We start from the raw sequence: 14,845 nt of genomic DNA on the forward strand, positions 1-14,845 counted from the left end.
TATTAGTAGATTATTCTTGAATGCATGTATGAAAATGGACCAAAGTTATATAAAGAGAAATTCTATTGTCACACCAACTTTTGCTAATGCCACCCCAAATTTATATGTAAATTACCAAATAATTGCCACACATCTTGGGTGGCATTAGCAAAACTTGGTGTGACAATAGAAGCTCTCCATTTAAAATATGGAAATGTAAGAGAGAGTATCTCAATAAAAACTGTGTGTCAGTATCCTTGTTTGGTGTGGGTAAAATAATTTCATTATTTAGGCTGTCATTAAGGGAAAAAAATTTGGCGTGACAATAAAAATTCACAATACAATATCTTTGGGAATTTTACATGAAATTAATTTCGATTACATGAATAATATAAATGTTTACACACTTTGGATCTCTAATCATCTCCAAAACAAATAACATTCTTCCAGGAAACACTAGATGAACTTTCGATCTCCCCAAGAAAGGCCTTCTTTTTCTTCTTGTGGTTGTTGGATGAGTCCACTATGTCAAACAACTAAGGGAAATAGGTTGATTTGGTTTTCCATCTCTTACACTGGAGGTGGTCAAAAACCCAACCCATGATATTAAAATAAAATAACCAATGAGTTATTGAGGAAAAGTATGAAAGAATGTCTGTTAATTGGATTATGTTTATTCTAGTTGTTTGAGAAATTTGAAATAAAAAAGAATGAAAAATTAGAAAATTCAGAAAATCAATCGACGACATAAGAAATATTGTAGTTTTTAAACCAACTAAAGAGAGGGTATAGGTGCGCGAGCAGAAGCGGGTATTGGGAGCACCAATTTCAAAAATATGTTGGATCAAGGAGCAGTTACAGTTACAAACTGTTTTGTAATAACTTAGGCGGTGTTTGTTTGCGCTATTTTTCAGCGTTTATTGCTGAAAAAAATTAAATTCAGCACTTTTGTCAAAATAGCACGCGTTTATTTTCAGCGCTTATTGTTGAAAATAAGTGAAAAAAATTCAGCACTATTTTGATGCTGAAAAAAAGTACTGAAACGATAAGCACTTCGCTTTTTTCAACACGGACAAGTATGCCCTTTGTTTTTTTGAGCATGAACAAGTATGCCATTATTCTTAAAAGGATATTACCTCTTATATCCCATGGATAAGTATATAAACAGCCCACAAATTAATAAACCCACACCATGGCTAAATTATTTTGTCTTATATGGGTTAAAAGTTTTGGAATGAGTTGATTTTTGGTGAGGATGATCTCTACAATGAGGAGATCATCTTCACCAAAAATCAGCACATCTTGAAACTTCTAACCCTATCAAAACAAGTTCAAGAACCGTAAATCGTCCATTTTTAAAAAAAAACTATTTTTGACGAGTTAGAAGTTTTAAAATGGACTGATTTTTGGTGATGATGATCTCTAGACCATATAGACCATCCTCAATAAAAATTTGCTCATTCCAAAAACTTTAACTCATATAAAATAAAAAAACAAAAAAAATTGCTATAGTGTGGGTTGCTCTTATTAATGCATAGGGTGCTTTTATAATTACACATCCTTCATTTTCATTGAAAATTATTCATCCAAAATTAAGTTCTTTTAAAGTTGATTTCAAATTTTGGTGACTTGAATAACATTATTATTTTTAATTTGAAATTTATGAGCTTTTATAAATAGAAATTATTATTTATAAATTGAAGATTTGAGTATTATTTATTATTTAAAAATAAATTATATTTTAATTTTGTAAGAAATAATATATTTTATTGTGTTTGATAATAAATAAACATTTGAAACATGTAAACAATGTATAATATGATTGTAAGGGTAACAAAGACAATTTACCAGTTTCAGCAATGTGAAACAAACATAATTCAGCATCTAAACAAACAACTTTTTCAGCACTTAAATTCAGTGCTTATAAGTTTCAGCGCTTAATGCTATTCAGCACTTATTTTTTTCAGTTTAACAAACAGCACCTTAATGTGTTTATCATACATAGATCTCTCTTGAACTTATTGACCCTATTTAAATATTAACTTTATCGTTGCTATATTCCTTTGCTTTATAGACTCTATCATCACTTATTATCTTATACTAAAAAACAAAATATCTTCTTTAACAATTTAAAAATAACTATCTCTAAGAAAGAAAACCAATTTTACTGAACTATATTGTTCCTTTAAAAAATACATATATGTGCCTATTCTTGCTCATAGGACCCATCATCATAGCTTGATCACCCATATATGGATTAACTAGCTCACCAATTAAAAAAAAAAAAAAAGAGTTAATTTTCACACTTGAATTTTAGTTTTAAAATTGGGAGTTAAGGTAGCCATCCATTTTCAACAAGTTCAAAGCTCAAAAAGTTTTGTTTTTTTTTTAATCTGAGTTTATCATGAAACCTAGAAGGTTAAGTTATTGGATCGCTAATTTGATAATCCATATGGGTCTAACGACCCTTAGTAAAATTTTAAATTTTACTAAATTAGTCATTGTAGCATGATTCATAAAGTACGGTTTGTTCAAGTGACAAACTTATAAAGTAAGGGAGTTTTTTTAATAAAATAACAACAAATAAGTCTGCCCCGTAAATCTCTCAAATAAAAATGGTGTGTCTATATCCTTACTTGGTGTTGTAAACATAATTTCTTTATGTAGGCTGTAATTAAGAAAAAAAATGGCGTGGCAAAATAAATTCACAATACAATATCATTAAAATAAATTTAGATTGAAATTGATTTGGGTTACATGAATAATATAAAATTTTACACACTTTGGATCTTAAAAAAACACTCTTCCAGGAAAACACCGGATGAACTTTCCATCGGCCATTTGACAAAAAACCTTCTTGTTGTTGTTGTTGTATGACTCCAGGAAGTAGTAATAACTACATGATATAGGTTGACTGGTTCACCTCTTGAGCCCTTACTTGTCTTTCCAATTCAACAGTGTGTTCTAGCTTTCTAAGCCTATATATCCTTTGGAGGATAATCGAATCGATGTCAGAGAATTCTTCAAGCGAATATACTTATTTTTTGCGAAAATGCTTGAGGTGGGCGAAAAACCCATGTCATCTGAAAACGCAAACCATACTCATGATGTATTAAATGATTGAATGACTAATTAATGAAAAGGTACAAAAGCGTGTAAGTTAATCAAGAAATCCAGGACAACGATTTTGGGCATAAGAAATATTGTTCACGTAACGTGTGATCAACACCGCATTACAAGCAAAGTTGGTCCTAGGACATGACAAGTTAAATTTGAATTTTTATGATATATTAATTATTAAATTAGAGTTTCCTCATGCCCCATGGACATTGGTATTATTGAAAAATGGGAAAAGAGGAAAGACAATAAAATTGAAAGGATAGTTTGGGGAGGAAAAGGAGAGGAAAAAGTTGGATGGGTATTCTTGGGAAATGAGCAGAAGAGATAAGGAAATAAATTGTGGAGAATTGTCTTCAAGATTCATGACCCAACCCCTACTTATATACGGGAGATAAACATTTGGAAGTGAACTGTTGTGTTTTATTATATGGATTTGTTCACGCTACTCCAAACATCAAAATATCAATTAATCAAATGCTTAAAGTTGGAATCCCAAATCGTTGCAATCATTGGCTTCAAGGCAATTGTTGGATTGAAACGATTCCAACTGTTGGCTTCAAGATTTTAAAATTTTAGAATTCTGTGATTCTAATTATCCACAAAGCAGCACGTATAATCTCAATTGTCTTACCTAAAAAAGAAAGGGATGGGGAAGCCTGATGAAACCACTGAGATGTTGTCTTCTTCATTCCAAATGTCCTCGATGTCAACTCCACTTCTAAGCTGATGTACACATCAAATAGTCATGAGGGTAGTTGATATAAATGCTAAAATGAGACAAAGACGCTGTTGTTGTGCAATTATATAATGAGTTTGGGTATGCGGCTGACGTGGCAAGGGGACAAAACCATAGATCATTATCATAGGGATACGCAGGAAAAAGATGTGCAGTTCTGTATCCTTGCCATGTCAGCGGCGTACCCAACCATGAACCAAGACTGCGTGCATTCATCATTATTGTTATATATTATGTCTATCATAGATCACACTTTACCTTTGTCAGGGCTAACTCGATATGAGCGTTTTTGCACATTCTTGTTGTGAGCACCTCAAAATGCAAAAACCCAGTTTTAGAACCTTCTCAATGTCATGTCGAGCATCGGCAGATTCACAAATCTTTAGAAGTCATGTAGTAGTCAACATCTAACCCGATGCTTCCTCCTACTATTCCAGCCATGTAAGAATGGAGAGCACAATCGATATGAGCAGTGTGAATGGTCCAGGAACAAATAATACAGTAACAATTGTGACAAAAACCAGGTTCAGAAATAATTTCATTATCTATTTTAGGCTGTAATTAAGAAACAAAAATGGCATAAAAAAATATAAATTCACAATACAATATCATTAAAAGAAATAATCATGAAATTGATTTCGGCACACTTTGGATCTTCAAAAAACTCTCTTCCAGGAAGCACCAGATGAACTTTCAATAGGCCATTGAGAAAAGCCTTCTTCTTGTTCTTGTTGGATGACTCCAACAAGTAGTAGTAACTACATGATATAGGTTGACTGGTTTAGCTGTTGAGCCCTTACTTGTCTTTCCAATCCAACAGTATATTCTAGCTTTCTAAGTTGATATATCCTTTGGAAGATAATCAATGTGAGAGAATTCGTCAAGCGAATACACTTAGTTTATGCGAAAATGCTCGAGGTGGGCAAAAACCCCGTGACTGTCACTTGAAAACACAAACCGAACCCATGATGTATTAAATGATTGAATGAGAAATATTTTAGTTTTTAAACCACTATTTTCCCTAACACGTAAAGTGCCATCAACAAGAGTTACAGGCCATTGGGTCATTAAGTCAAGGGCATGTTTCCCTGGGCGTCAAGCATTATGTCTAATAGAGAAAAACCCAGAGGGGTTGGTTCAATGGCAATTTCGGACTAATAAGTTAATGCCCATAGGTTGTGACTTTGATATCCAGTACACCACTTGCGAGAACACTCCCTCACTTATTTGGTGAGTGTGATGTGCGGGCGTTGCATTTGCCCTGGGACTAGTCCTTGGACAAGACCATGGTCTATGGACTGGCCAAAGTCTAGATATGGGCCCGGTCCACTGTTTACATGGATACCTGATTATTAAAAAAAATACCCTAATACTAATTATCCATGAGGCAACACGTATAATCCCAATTGTCTTACATTAAAACAATGCTAAATGAAAAATCAATTACTCAAAAGATAAAAAAGGTAAGTGCTTGAAAATAACCTATAAAGATTTAGGGTATGTTTGGTAATACTTTTGAAGTCTGAAGTCTAGTTTTTGTTTTCTGAAATCTGAAATTTGAAGTCTTGTTCTGGAAAAATTGTTTGTTTATCATTTTTAAAAGCCTCTGGTTACAAACAAAATTATTAAACATAATGGTCTTTTTTATAATATTACACTTTTGTAATTCTAATCAATTATTAATTGAAAAACATAACATGTTATGTATAATGAAATCATTCACATATTTAATTTCGATTTCTGAAACAAAAACACTACAAAAGAATTCCATTATAACAGAGAGAAATACAAGTAGACATCATAGATGAAAAATATCTAAAACACTAGCAGCTTAAACAGATTCTAATTTTTTTTTAAAAAGTACAAATTTAACAAACAAACTCAAAAGGAAAAGTAGATTGAGATGTGAACTATACAGTTGTAGAGGAAGAAAAGGTAGAAGAGAAAGGAGAGGTAGAAGAGTTAAAAATAAGAGTTTTAGGATTTGTATAAAGAAGGAATAAGTGTTTTGAAAAGGGTATTTTAGGAAAAAATAATAATTCAAAATTCAGAAGTTTCATCCAGCGTCCCCCCATCATTGAATCAAAAGTTTTAAATTTTGATTTTTAAAATTGAAATATGAAACGTAACAAACGGCAATAAAGCTTCTAAAGTTTAAATTTTAAAGGTGGACTACTTGCATTCAGACTTCAGAAGTGTTACCAAACACACACTTACTCAAAGGGGAGACTATAGGGATCAAAGAGAAAACAGTAGTCAAAAGAAGATCAATATGTACGAGATGGCTTACCCTTGGTGTGCACAATGTTCCCAAAGCATACACTTATTTTTTCCGATACCATTCACTCCTAAAAGACCATCAAGACATACACATCGAACTAAATTGCTCAAATGCTTTTTATAGAAGAGCTTCGAAGGTATTTCATCATCTCCCATTTAATCAATAATCTCCTACAAAAGAAAACCAGAAAAGCTCAAGTTTGGTTTGGCAAGGGAACCCTTCATATCTTATAAGAAGAACGTTGAGAAACAAAAAAGGCATTTATGATACACGACAAAATATAATAATGAAACAACTGACAAAAATGAAAAGAAAAATGAGAAAGAAACAAACGCATTGATGATAATTAACGTAATACAATAATGAAATAATTGTAAGCACGGGATGTTTCGAATAATCCAATTTCGAGAATTAAGGCTTTGCTTGGTATTCTATAAAATTTCTTAAAATGCAAAGTTTTGCAATTATGGTGTTTTAATGTAAATCTGGCTTAGGGCCCGGCCCCAGATGCATTGCTCCAGGTGCGGACCTTGCTTCTTTTTTTTTTTCTTTTTTATTTTACGTTGAATGTTTGAAGATGAGGGCTTTAAGATCATTTTCTAGTAATCTATTAAAGAGGACCAAGGTCAAGAGGATACATCATCAATTTATTATTGGAAAGAGGTAGTAGAGGAAGAGGAAAGACAACGTTGGAGAGGTATTGTTGAGAGGGGGGAGAAGAGGAAATACAATAAAATTGAAGGGATTAACTACACTCTGAAAATTGATTTTTATACCAAAATTACCCTAAAAAAATATATTATTATATTTTTTAAAATACCCCTAAATGCTTATTTCCAAAGTGTATTTAATGCACTTTAACGTATGCCTGAGGGCACACAATTATATATATATATATAATTTTATTAGGAATGAACCCCCACCTCACCTAAAAGTGGACCTACGTATTCTCTAGGAGTCATGGTAAATAGTTATAAGAATGTAATGTAAAAGCATTATTATAGTTGGTGGAGTTCAATTCAAAATTTGTGTTTGTAAAAAGGAAGTAAAAAAAAATCGTTTTTCAAAAGATCATGTGTGCGTTTGTCTTTTGCTCACCTTAACATACTCAGTCCTGACTTGGTCTAAGATGGTTGATCCATGCATATTTTTGTGGTGGATTCCATGGACTTGGTGAGGTAGTACCATCGCTGAATCTTTCTAGAAGTCTCGTTCCAAGACGAGTTCAACACAATTTATGATTCCAAATTGAATCTCTAGGCATGAAGTAATTAATTCACTTATAATATCTTAGTTGAAAAATATTGCAATTTGAGTCATGTTGAATGACCTCAAGATTGTACCTCTTATCGCACAACGCCTTGACATACGAGTTAAAAAGTATCTATGGTTCCTACACACTTTCACGTCAGGATATGCAATATGAGGTTCAATCTTGAGATTCACTTCAACATTATTCTTGCAATTTTCATCTCCTCACTAATTTTTCCTAGATTTATGTTGAGCTTTTCAACTTTTATGAAATTTAATTTTTTTTACTTATATAAATTAACTTTAATTATTAAACATTGGGGTGTAGTATGATGTTTACCTCACCAACCATAGGTTCTTGCAGGGTTGTTTTAGGGTCCTGCAAGCAAGGTTCTATGTAAAATAGAATGATGGGATCATATATATCTTTCAATATCAGTGTTATTTTCCTGATTAATTTGCTACGATAATGTATGATAGTGAGCATGATAGAACTTTTGTTTTAAAAGAGAAAAACAAAACTGATGACAATCAATACAAACATGAGACAAGTGAATGACCAACTAAAGAGAGAGTACAGGTGCGAGAGCAGAAGCGGGAACGTGGGAGCACCAATTTCAAAAATATCTTGGGTCCGGGAGCAGTTACACTTACAGACTGTATTGTAATAACTTAATGTGTTTATCATACATGGATCTCTCGTGAACGTTTTGACTCTACTCAAATATTAACTTGGTCGATGCTATATTCCTTGGCTTTATAGACTCTATCATCACTTATTATCTTGTACCCAAAAAACAAAATATCCTCTGTTACAATTTTATGTAAGTAAATCGTTTCTTTACAAAATATATATATTTATGTGCGCATTCTTGCTCATAAGACCCATGGTGATCATAGCTTGATCACCCATATATGGTTTAACTGGCTCATCAATTTGAAAATAAAAAAACAATTTGAATTTTTTTTTTTAATTTTCACACTTGAATTTTAGTTTTAAAATTGGGAGCTAGTTAGCCATCCATTTTCAACACGTAAGTTCAAGCTCAATTTTTTTTTTTTTTTGAATCTGAGTTTATCTATGAAACCTAGAAGGTTGAGTTATTGCACTACAACATTTTTTATCTATAGCCACGGATTTTTCCGCCGCTACAAGGTATATTTTTCGTCTGTAAAGACTATAGCGGCGATGAGCAGCGAAATCAGAATCCGTCGTTGTTGTCTCGGTCGCTAAATGTAGCAGCGGATAACATATTCCGCTGTTGCAGGTACTATCTTTAGCAGCGGATATAAATATCCACTGCCATAGGTAAATTTATTAACAAATAGAATATAATATATATATAGCGGCAGATATTAATATCCGCTGCCATAGGTCAATTTAAAATTCCCGCGGAAGAGAGAAAGCTTAGAAAAAAATCCAAACAGCTGCGGAAACTTTAATTCGCAGCTATATTAAGTTTAGAAAACTCGTGCGGCATTTAATTTCTTTATAAAAAAAAAAAAAAAAAAAGCAAGCTCTACAGCTGCAGAAACTTGAATCCGCTGCTATATTATGTTTAGAAAACTGTGTGGCGTTTAATTTCTTTTAAAAAAAAAAACACCGTGGTCTACAACTGGGGAAATTTTAATCTGCTGCTATATTAGAATAAAAAAATTGATATAGAAAAAACTCAATAAATCAAAATTTTATATTAAAAAAAATTGATTTTTAGTGACGGATAAACATATCTGCTGCAAAAAAACATTTTAAAGTGTTCCCTATAGCGGCGGATAAAAATATCCGCTGCAAAAAATCGATTCTTTTTTTGAATTTTTGGTATGAATGGTCCCTTGTAGCGGCGCATAAAATTATCCGCTGCAAAAAACGTTTCAATGTGTTCCCTATAGCGGCAGATAAAAATATCCGTTGCAAAAAATCGATTCTAAATTTAAAGGTAGTGTGAATGTGTTGCCTGTAGCGGCGGATAAAATTATCCGCTGCAAAAAACGTACCATATTGCAGCTGAAACATCCATCTGCTGCTATAAACCGACGCTATACATAAAAAAATGTTGTAGTGTTGGATCACTAACTTGATAATCCATATGGGTCCTATGACTCTTAGTAACATTTTAAATTTTACTAAGTTAGTCATTGTAGCATGATTCATAAAGTAAGGATCAAGTGACAAACTTGATAAAGTGAGGGAGTTTTTTAAATAAAATTACATCAGATAAGTCTGCCCGGTAAATCTCTTAAATAAAAATGGTGTCTGTATCCTTACTTGGTGTGGTAAAAGTAATTTCGTTATTTAGGCTGTAATTAAGAAAAAAAAAAATGGCGTGGCAATATAAATTCACAATAAAATATCATTAAAATAAATTTACATGAAATTGATTTGGGTTACATGAATAATATAAAAATTTACACACTTTGGATCTTAAAACAACACTCTTCGAGGAAACACCAGATGAACTTTCCATCGGCCATTGACAAAAAACCTTCTTCTTGTATGACTCCAGCAAGTAGTAATAACTACATGATGTAGGTTGACTGGTTTACCTCTTGAGCCCTTGTCTTTCCAATTCAACAGTGTGTTCTAGCTTTCTAAGCCTATATATCCTTTGGATTGGAGGATAATCGATGTGAGAGAATTCTCCAAGTGAATATACTTATTTTTTGTGAAAATGCTCGAGGTGGGCGAGTGTCACCTGAAAACGCAAACCATACCGATGATGTATTAAATGATTGAATGACTTATTAATGAAAAGTACGAAAGCATGTATGTAAATCATCAAATGCAGGAGATTGATTTTAGGCATAAGAAATATTGTACACATAACGTGTGATCAACATCGCATTACAAGCAAAGTTGGTTCTAGGACATGACAAGTTAAATTTGAATTTTCGTGATATATTTATTAAATTAGAGTTTTCTCATGCCCCATGAACACAGGTATCATTGAAAAAGAGGAGAAGAGGGAAGACAATAAAAATAGAGGGATAGTCTGAGAAGGAGGAAAAGGAGAGGAAAAAAGTTAGATGGGTAATCTTGGGAAATAAGTAGAGAAAAGGAAATAAAAGGTGGAGAATAGTGTTCGAGATTCATGAGGAGATTAAATCCCAACCCCTACTTATATATGGGAGATAAACATTGGAAAGTGAACCATTGTGTTTTATTATATAAATTTGTTCATGCTACTCCAAACATCAAAATATCAATTAATCAAATGCTTAATGTAAGAATCCCAAATTGTTGCAATCATTGGCTTCAAGGCAATTGTTGGATTGAAACGATTCCAACTGTTGGCTTCAAGATTTTAAAATTTTAGAATTCTGTGATTCTAATTATCCACAAAGCAGCACGTATAATCTCAACTGTCTTACCTAAAAAAGAAAGGGATGGGGTTTAGGAGCCTGATGAAACCACTGAGATGTTGTCTTCTTCATTCCAAATGTCCTCGACATAAACTCCACTTCTAAGCTGATGTACACATCAAATAGTTGTGAGGGTAATTAATATAAACACAAAATGAGACAAGGACGCCGTTGTTGTGCAATTATATTATGAGTCGTGATGAATGTACGTGGTTGGGTATGCGGCTGACATGGCAAGGGGACAAAACCATATATCATTTTCATAGGGATACACAGGAGGAAGATGTGCAGTTCTGTGCCCTTGCCATGTCAGCCGCATACCCAACCAGGTACCAAGACCGTGTGCATTCATCATTATTGTTATATATTATGTCTATCATAGATCACACTTTACCTTTGTCAGCGCTAACTCGATACAAGCCAACAACTTCTTTGCACTTTCTTGTTGTGAGCAACGCAAAATGCAAAAACCCAGTTATAGAACCTTCTCAATGTCATGTCAAGCATCGGCAGATTCACAAATCTTTAGAAGTCTTGTAGTACTCAACATCTAATTCGATGCTTCCTCCTGGAACAAAGAATACAGTAACAATCGTGACAAACAATAGGTTCAGAAATAATTTCATTATTTATTTTAGGCTATAATGGCATAAAAAATATAAATTCACAATACAATCTCATTAAAAGACATTAACATGAAATTGATTTCGGCGCACTTTGGACCTTCGAAAAAACCTCTTCCAGGAAACACCAGATGAACTTTCGATCGGCCATTGAGAAAAACCTTATTCTTGTTCTTGTTGGATGACTCCAACAAGTAGTAGTAACCACATGATCTAGGTTGACTGGTTTACCTGTTGAGCCCTTACTTGTCTTTCCAATCCAACAGTATATTCTAGATTTCTAAGTCGATATATCCTTTGGAGGATAATCAATGTGAGAGAATTCGCCAAGCGAATACACTTATTTTTTGCGAAAATGCTCGAGGTGGGCAAAAACCCCGTGACCGTCACTTGAAAACACAAACCGAACCCATGATGTATTAAATGATTGAATGAGAAATATTGTAGTTTTTAAACCACTATTTAACCTAACATGTAAAGTGCCATCAACAAGAGTTACATGCCATTAGGTCATTAAGTCAAGGGTACGTTTGCCGGCGTCAAGCATTACGTCTAACAAAGAAAAACCTAGAGGGGTTGGCTCAATGGCAATTTCGGACTGATAAGCGAGTAATGCCCGTAAGTTGTGACTTTGATATCCAGTACACCACCCGTGAGAGCACTCCCTTACCTGGTGAGTGTGACGTGTAGGCGTTGCATTTGCCCTGAGACTAGTCCTTGGACAAGACCATGGTCTATGGAGTGGCCAAAGTCTAGATACGACGGTCCACTATTTACATGGATACCCGATTATAAAAAAAAAAAAAACCCTAATAATAATTATCCACGAGGCGACACATATTATCCCAATTGTCTTACCTTAAAACAATACCAAATGAAAAATCGATTTCTCAAAAAATGAAAAAAGTAAGTACTTGAAAATAACCTATAAAGATTTAGGGTATGTTTGGTAACACTTCTAAAGTCCGAAGTCTAGTTTTTGTTTTTTGAAATTTGGAATTTGAAGTCTTGTTCTTGAAAAGTTGTTTGTTTATCATTTTTAAAAGTTTCTGGTTACAAACAGAATTTTAAAATATAATGATCATTTCGACAATATTGCCCTTTTGTAATTCTAATAAATTGCTAACTAATAAAACATAACATGTTATGCATAATGAAACTATCCACACATTTAATTTCAATTTTTGAAATAGAAACACTACAAAAGAATTCCATTAGATCAAAGAGAAATACAAGTAGACATCATAAAGGATAGATATCTGAAACACAAACAACATAAACAGATTCTAATTTTAAAAAAAGTACAAATTTAACAAACAAAATCAAAAGAACAAGTGGATTGAGATGTGAACTACCTAATCAAAAGGAAAAGTGGTAAGACTTTGATAGCACAGTTGTAGAGGAAGAAGAGGTAAAAGAGAAAGGAGAAGTAGAAAAGTTTAAAAAAAGAGTTTTAGGGTTTGTATAAAGAAGGGATAAGTAATAGAAATCAGTGTTTTGAAAAGGGTATTTTAAGAAAAAATAATAATTTAAAATTCAGAAGTTTCATCCAACGTTTCCCATTGCTGAATCAAATGTTCTGGATTTTGGTTCTTAAAAACTGAAATCTAAAACAAAACAAATGGCAATAAAGCTTCTAAAGTCTGAATTTTAAAGGTGGATCACCTCCATTCAGACTTCAGAAGTGTTACCAAACACACACTTACGCAGAGGGGAGACTATAGGAATCAAAGAGAAAACATAAGTCAAAAGAGGATCAATATGTACAAGATGGCTTACCCTTGGTGTATGTACAATGTTCCCAATACATACACTTATATTTTCCGATACCACTCACTCCTAAAAGACCAACAAGACATACACATCGAACTAAATTGCCCGAATGTTTTTTATGGAAGAGCTTCCAAGGTTTTTCATCATCTCCCATTTAATCAATAATCGCCTACAAAAGAAAATCAGAAAAGCTCGAGTTTGGTTTGGCAAGGGAACCCTCCATATCTTATAAGAAGAACGTTGAGTAACAAAAAAGGCATTTATGATACGTGACAAAAAATAATAATGAAACAACTAACATAAATGAAAAAAAAAATGAGAAAGAAACAAACGCATTGATGATAATTAACGTAATACAATAATGGAATAACTGTAAGCACGTGATGTTCCGAATAATCCAATTTAGAGAATTAAGGCTTTGCTTGGTATTCTATAAAATTTCTTAAAATGCAAAGTTTTGCAATTATGGTATTTTAATGTAAATCTGGCCTAGGGCCCAATCGAAGTATGCATTGTTCCAGGTGCGGACCTTGCTTCTTTTTTCTTTTTCGGTTGAATGTTTGAAGATGAAGGCTTTTAAATTATTTTCTAGTAATCTATTAGAGAGGACCAAGGTCAAGGGGATACATCATCAATTTAAAATCACACAGGGTATTATTGGAAAGAGTAAGTAGAGGAAGAAGAGTAAAGACAACGTGGGAGAGGAATTATTGAGAGGTGGGGTGAAGAGAAAATACAATAAAATTTAAGGGATTAACTACACTTTGAATATTAATTTTTATATCGAAATTACCCTAAAAAATATATTATTATCTTTTACTAAAATATCCTAAATGCTTATTTCCAAAGTGTATTTAATGCACTTTAACGCGTATGACCAAAGGGTACACGTTAACAAATCTCATTATTTTTATAATATATATATAATTTTATTAGGAATGAACCCCCACCTCACCTAAAAGTGGACCTACGTATTCTGTGGGTGTCATTGTAAATAGTTATAACAATTGAATGTAATGTAAAAGCATTATTACAGTTGGTGGAGTTCAATTCAAAATTAGACTTTACGTAAAGGAAGTAAAAATAAAAAATAAAAAATCGTTTTTCAAAAGGTGATGTGTGCCTTTGTCTTTTGCTCACCTAAATATACTCAGTCCTGACTTGGTCCAAGATGGTCGATCCATGCATATTTTGTGGTGGATTACATGTACTTGGTGAGGTAGTGCCATCGATGGATCTTTCTAGAAGACCAGTTCTACACAATTTATGATTCCAAATTGAATCTCTAGGCATGAAATAATTACTTTACTTATAATATCTTAGTTGAAAAATATTGTAATTTGACTTGTGTTGGTTTGTGCCCAAGATTGCTAATTGTTCCTATATTTATGGTGAGCTTTTCAACTTTTATGAAATTTAATTTTTTTTTACTTCTGAAAATTAATTTTAATTATTAAACATTCGGATGTAGTATGATATTTACCTCACCAACCATATGTTCTTGCATGGTTGTTTTAGGGTCCTGCAAGCAAGGTTTTATGTAAAATAGAATGATGGGATCATATATATCTGACAACATTGGTGTTGTTTTTCCTGAATAATTTGCTATTTATTTTGTAATATAATATATAAATAATATGAACATAAAACAAAATTTGGCTCTTGAAATAATATACGTGAAAGAACAGAATTGAATCCATTGTAGGTCCCCAAGTTCACAAG

General features: G+C 32.8%; 2 long non-coding RNA genes across 3 annotated transcripts; both read right to left on the reverse strand.

Annotated features, from left to right (window-relative positions):
- Nucleotides 1-2,722: 2,722 nt before the first annotated feature.
- Nucleotides 2,723-6,112, reverse strand: LOC147398975 (uncharacterized). The gene is made up of 3 exons (XR_015180193.1): nt 4,094-6,112; nt 3,731-3,822; nt 2,723-3,062 (listed from the first exon to the last, which is right to left on the reverse strand). It is a non-coding gene; the product is annotated as an uncharacterized LOC147398975 (long non-coding RNA).
- Nucleotides 6,113-9,694: 3,582 nt separating this feature from the next.
- LOC147398976 (uncharacterized) lies at nt 9,695-13,324 on the reverse strand. Of its 2 annotated transcripts, none has more exons than XR_015180078.1 (4): nt 13,130-13,324; nt 11,122-11,295; nt 10,737-10,833; nt 9,695-10,060 (listed from the first exon to the last, which is right to left on the reverse strand). It is a non-coding gene; the product is annotated as an uncharacterized LOC147398976 (long non-coding RNA). The 2 variants fall into 2 exon arrangements; XR_015180079.1 differs by lacking the exon at nt 13,130-13,324 and adding an exon at nt 11,451-13,119.
- Nucleotides 13,325-14,845: the final 1,521 nt, after the last annotated feature.

The sequence above is a fragment of the Akebia trifoliata genome, chromosome 7, assembly GCF_017979445.1.
Source record: "Akebia trifoliata isolate Shusen 1 chromosome 7, ASM1797944v1, whole genome shotgun sequence".
Taxonomy (NCBI): Eukaryota; Viridiplantae; Streptophyta; class Magnoliopsida; order Ranunculales; family Lardizabalaceae; genus Akebia; species Akebia trifoliata.